This window comes from Triplophysa dalaica, chromosome 5 (assembly GCF_015846415.1).
Source record: "Triplophysa dalaica isolate WHDGS20190420 chromosome 5, ASM1584641v1, whole genome shotgun sequence".
NCBI classification, from domain to species: Eukaryota; Metazoa; Chordata; class Actinopteri; order Cypriniformes; family Nemacheilidae; genus Triplophysa; species Triplophysa dalaica.
Genome location: NC_079546.1, coordinates 11183147 through 11197031, shown reverse-complemented (window position 1 = coordinate 11197031; position 13885 = coordinate 11183147). Strand labels below are relative to the sequence as shown.

Sequence of the window (13885 nt, the reverse complement as noted above, 5' to 3'; positions counted from 1 at the left end):
GACATCAATCAATACAACATCCGTAATGAAAAACACTCAGTAGAAGAACAAGAGATTGTTCAGGGATTTAAAAACATGCCAATGCTGCTCTGATCACATGATATAATGCAGTCTGTCAGAGAGTTATTGATCATCCTTTAACCTGCACAGCATGACCGGTCATTACACACGAGTCTATTGAGCAAAACACAAATGTTTACAACATTACTGGAGCACTGTTTTCATTTACCTTGAATTATTTAATTAAATATTCAAATTAAGGATGCGCCGATATGTAATTTTTGGCCGATAACAATTACCGCTAATTCTTTAACATTGGGAGCCGATAACCGATATATTGGCTGATATACAATATCTAAATATTAATATAAAATTCCCTAAGACTAAAAAACAAAAGGCAAAAAGTGCACAACTGAAAACATTCAGTGACCATTAGTTCAGGATTAGTAATCCCCTGAAAATCCTGTACAAAGTCCTCTATACACTAGTTACCGATTCTTTGACCTTGAAACTTTTGTTTTCAATAGCCACATGTCTTTCAGGTCTCAAGACAGAAAACATTCATACAGCAGTCTGATTCAAACCATATGCTTGTGCTCCCATAATTTACACATTCATAAATACTGTATCTACATACTGAACCTACATCTGGAATATTTTGATAATAGCAGTAAGTGAATGATCACGACAGTACTGTACAGTATTTTAACTGCGAGCAGCCTGCAGGTGAAGTAGTTTAACCAGAGGAAATTATTTAAGATTTATCGGCTTTAATATATCGTCATTAAATTTATTGTCGGCCAATACCGATAACATTAGAATTGACCATTTATCTGTCGATACCGATATGGCCGATAATTTATACCGCATCCCTAATTTTAACTGCGAGCAGCCTGCCGTTAAAGCAGTTTAACCAGAGGAAATTATTTAAGATTTATCGGCTTTAATATATCGTCATTAAATTTATTGTCAGCCAATACAGATAACATTAGAATTGACCATTTATCTGTCGATACCGATATGGCCGATAATTTATACTGCATCCCTAATTTTAACTGCGAGCAGCCTGCCGTTAAAGCAGTTTATCCAGAGGAAATTATTTAAGATTTATCGGCTTTAATATATCGTCATCAATTTTATGGTAGGCCGATACCGTTAACATTAAAATTCACCATTTATCGGCCGATACCGATATGGGCGATAATTTATCATGCATCCCTATTTAAAATTACAATACAGAAATCAGAATGTGTGAAATTTAATTTGCGTGTCAGAAGCTCTCAACCTCTTTAGCAAACAAAACAATACTTTTTAAACAGTTTTTAAAGAACACTTGGATTACACGTGCACATAGTGAAAGACGGGCAGGGAGGAGAGTGACAGACAGAATCCCAGAGAGATTGATGGCATATTCAAATGAACACAGCAAACTGACAGAAAACCAATGGAGCGAGACACATAGACAGTCTGATGTAAGCCAGTTCGGCACGACCACACACACGCACTTAGCAAAAAAAAAACTACATACAGTACCCACACACGTCAATAACACGTGCAGCACTTTAACTTTGCACGTATGATGTGTGACACCAAGACCAAACAATAACTCAGTCAGACCTTAAATGACTTTAGTATCAATAAAGACGAGAACCGAGTTGCTAACAACGCTTCTTGAGTTCCTCACACAAGCACACAAGACGATTGTGTGATATTTTGATACCGTTTTACCTAGTTTAGGGAGGGAGTATTTGACTTGGAAGTAATCCTCGTAGAACTGCAGGAGTCTCTTGGTGATGTGCAGTGCGTAGTCTCCAGATCCGCTCTGGATGGCATCGGGTCTGGCGTACAGTCGAATCTACAACATGGAAATAAAGAGACAAAAGTGTTGTAAAATGAGGGCAACGGTTCAGTAACTTAAATCTTTCCATTAATAACTTTTTTTTTATTTGAAAAAATTAAGTATTTCCAACAAATTTCAACACTGTCCTAGTTCTTCACCTCTCATCCAGAGTGCAAGGTAGTAAACATATTACTGTCACCTACAAAGCACAACATTATGGCCTGAAGGTACAAATCCCTGTAAGTAAAAAGCTCCTTAGAGAAACATATTTTTCACTGATAACATGCAAGTCTTTGTAGGAAGAGCTACCATACGTTCTGACTGTTAACCAATGAGATTCTGTGCAGTTTGGTTGCTTCTCCAAAAGCGACCAGTTTTTGTTTAGCCTAGTATGGTTAGTTAAAAACAAAAATATATATCAAATAATAAAACTCAACTTAAAAAATCAACTCCTGAATAGCAAATATGGTGTAAACTTTTACATGTTTTCAAATACTTATTTAAATTTGATTTTTCTTTATTTCACTCTTAAGAATTGTTTTAAATCCCTACAGAACATGCAGTGTTATAAAAAATACTTGTGACACATGAACCGAAGCGTAGGAGCTTGAGTTGAGAATAAATGGGCCTGCCAGATAAAGCCTCAATTCGAAGTTTGTGTTGTTAAAGTTGAAATCATGTGACCTCTTCACAATCTAAGCTTCACTTTTCACTTCACGTGTGCGTTTGCTTTGCGTGTCTGTTTGAACCCCAGATTTTTTTTATGGGTTCTTTGCCTTAATCACATTTTAGTCCCACATAATACTACAAAGATGTATTGTGTGTACATATAAATGTGTGTGTGTGCGAACATTATTCTGTACACTAGTATTGACTCATATTAACCATTCTGGAATTTATTGACATGGGTATATATTCATGTATTATATTGATTCACACACACTTGGAACTATATTTGTGCACATAACATTAAAATAATCCAAGTTTTATCTAGTGATAGCTACGTTCAATGGAGATTTTTCCCCAAGAGACCTACTGTGTTTTATTGACCAACAGATTTTCTTGAATATATTCCCGAAACAGTCAGAGGAAATCCTATACAGTAGGTGCTATCTGTTGCTTTATTTTCCTAGTAACTGAGAAGGAGCGGGGAAAATTGAGCTCAATTGGTTTGGTGGAATCTGTTCATCAAGACTTAAAAATGTAAGGAATGCATTTTTTATTGTTTGACGAGGTAAATTTAACCATGTAATTTGAATAAACCTCCTGAAAAATCATCTACCTGCAAATCAAGTATAGTGTAAGTATTTGTGTACACCAAAGTCTTTTCTAGTGCCTGTACTAAGAATATACCCAAGGAAGTGATTCACCATGTAGAAAACTACAGATTAGCATGAGGCAATTTAGGGATAAGCATTTATCACCAAGTCTCAGAGAGCATAACAACTGTAACTAATCAAAACTTTATTTTTAAAAGTCATAATCCCAAACTACTTACATGAAGACTTTCCAGAAACTAAGACTCAAGAAATGACAAACAAAAAATCAAGAGGACTAGACAAACGCAAAACTCACTGTGGCAATGAGGCCAACAAGAAAAGCCTGAGAACAATCAATGTGGGGTTGCCAGATCCTGCTTCACAAAACAGCCAATTAGCCACTCAAAAACTCTCTCAATGAACCAAACATACCAGAGTTGGTTGTGATGTGCATGCAAACATATTTTACATTCACCCTTTTAATCCTTTCAACATTAACTTGCAGAAAAAAAGCATAAAACTAGCTAAATTATACATGAAAACAGTGGAGTTGGCTACACTGAATCGAAGGAAACCACCGAAAATGTAGACATTTCAAAATAAAAGTCTTTTTACACTTCATGTTAACATTCAGCTGAAGTGTTATTCGACTGTGACAGTTAAAAATCTACTTCTGCAAACCTGTAGTTAAATATTTATTGGACCTTTGTCTTAGAAAACAAATTCTTTCTAGTCCAATCAAATTTCCTCACAAAAAACTGCATTACTGAATTAAATGACATACAGTGTGAAGGTTTGCTTTGTGTGCAACGTATTCCTACACTTACAATGATCCCATAGCTGATGCACGGCACAGTGAGCATCCATCTAGTACGAATGAATGGCCATGTTCATTCAGCCAAACAGAGTTACAGTGCAAAACAAACAGGAGGACAGAATTTTTTCAGATGGTGCCAGCAATGCACATCAAATGATGTGTTGTTTACCTCACGTGATGCTGATGTATCGACGCCCAATATAAAAATAAATGGAGGACACTGAGGGCTGTGGAAATGCTTAAAACAAATCGATACAACTTTAAAACAACCTGTAATTAGACAAAGCGCTCAAGCTTCATTAATGAGTCATTCTGCAGGCGATTCAATCTGATGCCAGTGCTGTCTGCTTCATTTGTTTGTTTTTGCTTGTTTGCTTGGGTTTGTTTGGAGGCAGCTTGACAGAGGACTTAAACGGGGTTAATTGTATTTTAAAACTCTCTGTGAATCTGCTCAGAATTGATCACACTAACAAGACTCTTGAAGCAAACGTTTGCACAGGCGAAGTGCTCTGAATCTTTATTAAAGCCACTCTGAAGAAGAGGAGAACTTGTAAATTGTATATACAAGTCCATTCACTATAAATAAAACTGTGATTTTTTTCTCATCTTAATATAAAATGCTAGCGTTTCCAGTCGGAAAGTTAAAAGCATTAAAAACTACCATAAAACAGCTATGATCAGCATAGAAATGTATATTCTAAGATGTGCTTTTCAGCATGGCTAATTTTAGATTTATATCCCAACTATGACGTTTTAGACGTATTTGTATTCTACTGCTTGTCACAGTTTTGTTCATTAAAAACAATAAACATCTTTCTGATCAGGCTAGTAATTCTACTGAATATATAATGAGCATATAAAGTATAGTGGTGTAGAATTTTGATTAGGATATTACAAGACCATTTGGCATTTTTAATGATATAAACGATAAGCGACTAGAACTTGAGCGTGTGCTAAATTCAGATTGGAATCTGCACCTTAATACCAATCTAATGCAAGACAACCTGTAAAAATGACCACAGGGAATTGGCGATAAGCTAGTATTTGTTTATGTGAAGAAACATGAGTATGTTGGCGCTTAAGGGGCCAAATTGGTAGAAGGTATTATATGATGCACTAGAGAAGGGTCATTGATCAATACAGGCATGACAAAGTACACATTCACCAAAACAGAGCTGTGTGATGATAAAGATTCAGCATGAGTCACACGCAACAGCAGTCTGACTAAACCCTGTAGACTGCCGAAGACAACTGAAACAAATGATCCAAACTTTAATGATATTTTAGCAGTGTGGACTTCCGACAACAGTCTTTTGAAATGTTAAATGTTCCAGAGTTTGTAGAATACATAGTTATATTTGAACTATAATTGCTTGAACAGAAAGTAATGTAAGAACAAAGTCCCCGTAAACCGGAAGTTGCGATCGTTTTTACTGCCGTATTTTGATCCATTTCCGAGTGTAATGAAATTTTGAATGAGAATAATAGTGGGCGTGGCTTTTGTATTTCTCTGCGATTTGATTGGATGTATAAAAACAGCCGTTGCATTCTGAAATGGAACAGGCTGACAGTTTAAGGGGAGGAGATAATGGATGCTCTGCCCAAGACATATGTCTAACATATGTCATCTAAAGCCCAATTTATAGTTCTGCGTGGGACCTACGCATAGCTTAAGCAGAGGTGCGTACCCTACGTCAACTCAATACGGACCCTATGCGGACCACAAGCGTTGTGATTAGTCTGTTTGAACTAATCAGGTAAAAAAACTCTGTGATAGAGTCATGTTTACTCAAACACATGTCCGAATGAATTATCTTAGTAAATGATTTGTGCTTCTGTATTTAACTTGCCACTATCACTGCTAATGCTTCTCAAACCAGCTGCTGCTTCTTCAGCTTGGTTACAAGTGCAACACACGCGTGGACACTGATGCCTAGTGGTCATTGACTGTCGATGCGGCCAACACGAAAATGAAAACCGACACTTAGGTCGGAAGCAGGAGTAAAAATCGGACTTAAAATGGATAGACATTACAGGACCGGAGTGCATTTACAGATTTGAACTAAAGATTATGAGGGCACATGATTTTAATAAAGAGAATGACCCACATTGATAAACTATTTCCAATAAACGCTGCAATATTTCATAAAAATAGGCATTGTCATTTTTAATTTCAATGGGAATTTAAAAATGCAAACATTGAAGTGAATACACAAGCTTAGAGACCAATACATTGACTAGATTTTGTGAGGGATTAGTAACAAAAAATAAACTGTATCTAGGCCATTTGAGTTCTCAATGAATAAACCGAATGCAAATTATGGACAAATAAAGAAACAACAACATGTGGAGAATTAGGCCGTACAGGTGTCTCCAAATTTTAGCTGCTCACTAAAACTGTGTGAATTACACAATGTCACATTGAAAATCTGCAAGAGGGCAGAAAACTCTTTTGTTCATATTAATTTTCCCTGCCGGGTGGCCTTGTAGCAAAAAAGAAAAGTAACATCAAAGGCGGTGAAAGTCATTACTGAAAACTCCCATTTCTGATGAAAGATTGTAACGACAGACTCCTAGTGTGCACTCATGAATAGCGCACAATATGTCCAGGGACATTATTTATTATTATGATCAATTTGGATTTCATGTTGGCATTACTAGACGAGCCTTCGAAAAAATCTGAATTTATAATGCCAGAAACAGTACAAACATGAAAAGAGAAACAAATTGTTACGAAACTACTGATGTCTGACAGAATTTGTTGCTGAGATCACATGAAACTGACGCAAAATACTGACAAACATCTTTCGAAAGATGATCATTCTCAACCAGCTACTGTCAGAGCCCTTTTTGAGCCTACACATGAAAGCGCATGTTGTAACTAAAATGGCGGTAACTCACGAATTCTTTTGAATACAGACTTACGGTTGGTCTCGTTTGAAAAAAGGAGCTGATTATTGCTAAAAAATCAGACACATACAAAAAAATATTAAAGGTATGTTTATGTTTTTCTTTGATTAAAAAATACAATAAAAAAATGCGGGTCGCAAAAGGATAACAAAAAATCTAAGCACACTTTTTATTTCCCAACATAAATCATAAAAAACGCCGAAGAAATCTTTGTTCTAGAGTCTTAGACCTTTCAAATGATGTATAGTTTTATGCACAATTACATGCACAATATTGATGCAAACTTAGGTGTCCGTGTACGGAACGGGTGACAGTGAACAGGCTACCTGCAGGGACTGAAGAGATGTTTTATGCATGTGTGTGGTAGAAGGGTGTTTCACTATAAAACCAGAGTAATAACTTCAGTAACTCTTCTCTCCACTGTTCCTCTGCCACAATCTCTCGCTCCACACAGCCAATCACACCCAATCATCTTTATGATAGATGGCGTGAGGGGGCTACCCTGCCGCTTTAATGTGATTGATGGAGGAAGCTAGCGAGCGGCTAACCTCTACAACCCACGGTGTGGGTAAACGCTCAAGATAGAAGAAACATTCCAGTCAGCGTGGAGGAGGTGATTAGATATAAAGGAGAGAGATTAATTACACTAATATGAGGAGGAGGCCGGTCAAGGTCACACAGTAGGGGGCCAATGAGGAAGCATCACAAAGTGTCTAATATGGCAAAAGGATGAGTTTGTCAATGTTTCCAAGCATACTGGATATTACAGTATTCCATGTGCACTTTTGAATGGGGCATATCCATTTAAAATTGATTCTATACTTTTGACCAGTTTACAGTGACTCACCACAAATCCATTATCTGTCACGGCTTCTCTGTAGGTGAAGTTGCACACCGCCCAGGCCAGGTAGTATGTGGACATACGGGGCGTCCTGGAGAAATGGTTGGTCACCCATCCGTCCTCATCAGATGTAGACGCCTCCACTGGCATGTTGGACAGCGACTGATACGAGCTCTCGTGTCTCAAACTCACTCTGAATGTGGCTTTATAAATGGGCTCGTCGAAACACGGGAAGGCCTTTCTGGCATGAGTGGGAGAGAACTGCGTCACAGCCAGATACCTGCAGAATCATGACAGGAAAAAAAGAGGAAGAACGAAAGAAAGAAATATTAATAAAGACAGTGATATGACATTAAAGTGATCTAGGTCTTTTAAACGCAAACGTTAACCAAACTAGATGTTAAATGTAAATATTGTCACGTTTATATACTTATAATTGATTTTCTAAAGAAAATACATTATATGTACCTGTGCAAATGCAAGCATTGCTCCGCAACAGCAAAATACTTCTAGACAAATAGACAAGTTGATATCCAACAACTAAATATTAAAACTGCTGTTACATCATCAACAAGTTGTGTATTGTGTAGTGTTGTTAACATGTAGTCACAGCATACGACTAAAGGTGACACGATTTCTGTCTTCCTGACGACTACTAATTCCACACTGAATACATGAATGTGCCTAGTGCTCTGTGCACTAGGCATAACATGTCATTATAGGGCTGCCTGTGAATACACTTTTAGACTTTTTGACTCTTTGAGTTTAACTGCAAAGACCTGTGGAAATGTTGTGTTAGATATAAAGTCAGAGACCACGAAAATAAGTCTAGGGAGGGAAGAGAGTGAGCCGTTGGCTTTGAAGAGATTACTGTATGCAGAATCAGGAATAGCAATGCTGTTCAACATCTCAAGTTCATTTCCAGGAAGCTGCATTAATGCAAATCAAACCTCAACTTTAATCTTAGAGCAGAGGGGAGTTTTCACTCACAGCATTAAAACCAGGCGGACGTCTACTCTCTTCAAGATTATCTTTGAAAACCAGTTTACCACTGAAATATCGTCTTAAACATTGTTACACTATTTAAAGGTATCCGTTAAGCTGCAAGCAGACAAGGTTGGTGACTTATCAGAAATGAACTCTATGTGTTGAAAACAGATCAATAAGGTGTGGGAGGATATCAGAGCGAAAATCCCTGCGGTGATACACAGGGAGGTGTTTCAGTTTGTTAATGATGCTGTTGTAGTGCTGTACATGCTTTAGAAGACCATTATAACTAAGTTTGGCTTAAAGAGAACTGAATACAGCAGAAAAACATGGAGATCTCTAATGTTAAGTATTGATCATAAATATAAGAGCTGCCAGCAGGAACTCATAACATTAAACACAATCATCTTCATAACCTGTGGAGCTCAGAAAGCTACTACTGCACAGTGACATCTGCTTAACAGGCTGAAGATAAGCTTACTCTGACATTCTAGATAGTAAACGGATCATAAAATGTACACTTCACTACACTTCACTTCCCAAACCCCCATTGATCTTATATGTTCTGAGGGGCTTCATCTCTCTGTGGAGCGCGATCACATACACCTGGTTGGGTTGGTGGTAAAAGCGTCGGTGGATCCTCATGACGGCTGTTTTCTTACTGTCTGAATACACCTGCACTTTATTCACCTCCAGTCTGTCTGTGTGCAACACGATGAACTTAGTGGAGTTCACGCATTCAAACTCAATGTTCACTTCACCGGAGAACGTGAAATTATCCATGTACACGGACAGTCTGAGGTCGTAGTGACGAGGGCGCAGGGTGGCCGGTAAGCGCAGGTGTCTCCAGGGCTGTTGGCCATCCTCTGATTCTCTTTGACTGATGCTTCTGTCCCGGGACTGACTGGACTTGTTACTGGAGCCGTTACCGGCCAGAGTCCCGCTGCTCTCCGCAGCGCATCTCTCGAAGCTGACGCTGAGCGTGATGGCGATGACCGTGACGATGATGAGGGTGAGGATGGAGATGTCGAAGCCCAGCACCAGTCTCTTGTGCACCGTGATGTGCTGTTCGGTGGTCCGGGGTCGGACCACCACGCTGTCGGCCCACTGATCGGACAAAGCCCGTCCGTTCATTATGTTCATGTCCTCAAACCCCATAGGCACGAGCGTTCACTGCATTAAAACGAGATTGATATTTAAAACATAACATTTAAACGTATTATCCTTTTATTTGAACAGGATTTCTATTTTCTCACACCAGGTTGAAACTCCAGAGGATAAACGCGGACATATTTCATGCCGATAAACATCATCCAAGTTTTACAATTTACGTGTATAATTGTTTATAAGACACCAAGTTTTTAAAATCTGAATGTGTGCGCAATGGACAATACAGATCAACAAACTGTCGTTAGGATACTGTATGTATAATGTACATTTATGCAAATCAGAACTTGATTCGCAGTCAGAAATCGTGTGTGGAGTCAGATGCAGGAGCTCATACAGTAACATTCAGACGGAATTCCTACCGCACATGCCCGGAAATCCACGACTTCTCCGACTTGAGTCTGATGTGTATTACGTTCCGGCACAACTGCTTCATGATAAATCAGAAGTGCTGTGGATTTCTGTTCTTGTGTTTCCCTGTCGCCATTCTCATCGCTGTTTCTCTGTTTAATGCGTCCTCTCACTCGCCCAGTTGTGCGCGTGCTTACTCTCTCTCTCTCTCTCTCTCTCTCTCTCTTTCGTGCACAGACAGATATTAAGTAAACTAATTCCATCAATTTGCCACCCCGCTTGTTCAATTTTAATTAAATAGTGAAATAAACATAGGAGCTAATGTCCTCTTTCACAAATCAAATTGCTGAATTGCATGAAAGTGAAATCTACCAAACAATGAAACTAAGACAAATTACATTCAATAGAAAATGGGACATGAATTGTAGACATGTACCTGTCAAGTGTAAAAGATGAGCTGTGCCACAATTTTCAACAAAGTGATTATTATTACAGGAACATGACACCAAAGCATTTCAGAGGATATGTTATTTATAATCCAATAATCTGTACTGAGATGCTTTGTTGTTGGAAGTCAAAGAGCCCACCTCCTTATATGTGCAGTCCTGAGTCCTAAATGAGTCATCAGTAATATTATGGTATTTAGTGCTGTGAAATAACATAATTCATTATGAATTGAATAAATTGAAGATTGCTGTCCATGGTGCTGAAACAAAGAATAAAATTTCATCATTAATATCATTTCAATAGCAAAATTGTAGTGCTCCAATAAACAACTTCCTTATTTTGTTCAAGTTTTTACTATTCAGATTAGTTTTTCTTACACCATTCAAATGGCTCCAGTCACCTTAACCTTGGACATTTCACATCACTTCAAAACAAACCTTGTATTCTGTCTATCTTTTTTTTTTAAAGACAACGAACAATGAAACAGCAGTAAACATGTACACTGACCATTGATAGAAATGTGAGAGAGAAGGTGGAGTGTAAAAATAATGTGGGATGAAGTGAAAAGGATCAAGGTGCTTCTAGTTGAACTGTTTTTATAACAAATATGAAACTCTGAACTCGAGTAGGCAGGAAAAGCATTTGGTTTTCCGTCCTATTAATACCCACAACACCCTTTAACCCCTGTGGAATTTAAAGCTATTCTTATGAAATAATGGGGCAAAACGGGAATGCCCTGGAGTCGTTGTGAAATCTTCGAATCAAGTAGAAATTGAGTCATTTAAAAATAAACTATTGCCATGTGACTCCTGTTGACGGAGAGTAATAAAGTAAACATAGAACACAAGATCGGCTTTTGAGGGAGTTCAAAAAGTTTAATTGAATAAAAAATTGGTAAAACGTCCTTGAGGGCAGCTGTGACTGCCACCACATAAGAGGCTTGTTTCTGCCGAGAGCTAAAGGAGGGTGGGAGAAAAATTGTCGTTTTCAATAGGGTTCTTTAAGCAGAGCAGAAAAACATCTCCCCCCACAGCCCAAAAAGAGTATTGCAAGACCTATTTATGAAATTTAGAAAGTATCACCCAATGGCATGACTTTGGGGCAGCATTGACTGTTGGGCTGAATAATAGAAGATGAGTGAAGTGCAGTAGGATATTTTTTGTGAGTGGCACAGAAATGACACATTTCACCTTAAGGGATCTCTTTAGAAAAAGGAGACTACAAAATATAACCATTTAGGCTAAAAGTCAACCAAAGCCTCTGCCAATCAAACTTTTAACTCAGCAGTAAAATAATAATCGTATTCAGGGACATTTCTGGAGATCCTATGACTGAATCACAGCCAGGATTGATATATAATGACACACCTTCTCGTGTGTTATTGCTTTAATACAAAAGCTGGGTTCCTTAGTTAAGTTTATGAGTAGTTCAGCGTAAAAATGAATCTATATATAGATACATGTCGATTTTCCCAAGTGTCCTTATTCAGTAGCCGTATTGCTTAGGGGTAGAATTTCCTCTCGAATCTCTCATGTCTCATTGAGAAGTTCTGATAGCTTTCTGCGGTGTCCTCACTGCTCAGTGCCTTGCGTCCTGGGCGGTGGGTACTTCTAAACCAGACAGTGATGCTTAATGTGTATCCACAGCCTCAGGATAGAGAGTCCTTAGCATCCTGTGAGAGATCTTGAACCTGGTCAGGCAAAACATATGGTTGGAGGGATGCTGAAACAGCCACCAAGCTGTTTGTGTGATTGAGCATAGAGGTCTCTTGTAGGGTAATCCACCAAGTATTTGAAGTTGCTCAATCATAACTTGATTGTGGTCATTTTTGCAACTGCAGTTCACACCTGCTTTGCTCCACAGTCTGAATTAACATTACCTTGCTAACGTTCAATGAGAAGAAGACATCCACTTCCTGTGAGTTAATATTGTTAGTGATAAGGCATACCAGAATCGAGTCATTGGAAAACCTCACCAACTTGTTGGAGATCACTCAACCACAGAGTCATGGGTGTAGTAGGAGAAAAGCAGGGGGCCTAATACACTGCCCTGGGGAGCTCCACTGTTGAACGTACATACGAACGTTGAACGTTTGTCCAGTCAAGAAGTCCAGTGGTAGATGGAAGAGTAACAGGATTACTTCAGTGAGCTATAATAAAAAATATTGTAATTTACTAGAAGTACATGTATTTATATAATAAATGACTCACGCAAACATAATCAGAACTGCATAATTAAATGTAATTTTAGCATTTATTTGACACTCCTCAACTAAAACAACAATGACTCATCAGCTTTACAGAAGACAGACTGTTTTCAGTAACTGTTTCTGTAACTCTCTCAGGAGACAGACACAGATCTGAACCCCAATGACAATTGAAACTCCTTGAAAGTTCCAATAAACACTTTCTACAGGCACTCCACACCTTATCTATGATCACAGTTCTACCAGAAAGACTCGGGGGGCAAAATGTTTGGCAATGAACATTTATTAAATAACTGATAGGTACCAGTATATTAGTATTGTGAGTGTACAGTTCTTTGGCGTAGGCCCTGCCCGTGGCTCACATCCAGAGGGCCAAGAATTCCTCCACTTCCTGCCTGGAGATTAGGGCGGGGGCGTAGCCAACCCCCTGGAGTTAAATGGACAGGGACCTCCTGGTGGTGGTGGGGAAGATGGGGATGAATCTCTGCTGCTTCGACTGCGGACGCAGAATGAGGGTAAGTGTTAATCTTTTATGCATTCCATGTTAGATGGTGATTGGTTTGATGAAAATTGGTAGTGGATGGTCGAGATTGAGTCTCCCCGGCAGAACTTGCGCTGAAGCTTGCATATCATGAGTGGGATCTTATGAACCATTCCCATTTCTGATTCTGTTACCTATTCACATTTACATAATTCCCCCAAAAAATTACATACAGTTATACACAGTTACATAATACAAGATTTTTGATATTTCAAGCAAAATGCAACATAAGAGGTGAAAAGTGCTTTATGACTGGGAGACTAAATTCACGACAGAGATGCTCCACAGACACTCTGTTCTTCTTTTACAGTAACTCAAACACGTTTCCTCATGACAGTCTGATGATTGAGCTTCTGTTCAGTAGCTTTCATCTCACCATCGTGACAAACAGTCTTGATTTTCCGGAATCACACAACAGTTAGCAGCCAGACTGGATGAATTATTATCTTTCAAGTTTCAGCCTCCAGTGGCTTCAAGTTTTTTCTGTGTATTTCGGCCATATTCGCACCGATATTCAAT

At 38.5% G+C, this 13885-nt stretch overlaps 1 long non-coding RNA gene and 1 pseudogene across 5 annotated transcripts in view; both read right to left on the bottom strand.

Annotated features, from left to right (window-relative positions):
- LOC130421250 (thyrotropin-releasing hormone-degrading ectoenzyme-like) overlaps window positions 1–9812 on the bottom strand; it is an 80959-nt pseudogene extending 71147 nt beyond the window's left edge.
- A 1354-nt stretch (window positions 9813–11166) lies between these two features.
- Window positions 11167–13885, bottom strand: part of LOC130421035 (uncharacterized) — a 133429-nt gene continuing 130710 nt past the window's right edge. For all 5 annotated transcript variants that reach the window (XR_008906750.1, XR_008906747.1, XR_008906749.1 and 2 more), the window contains 2 exons: window positions 13130–13321; window positions 11167–12768 (listed from right to left, as the gene is read on the bottom strand). This is a non-coding gene — a long non-coding RNA (uncharacterized LOC130421035). The remainder of the gene's footprint in view (window positions 12769–13129; window positions 13322–13885) is intronic.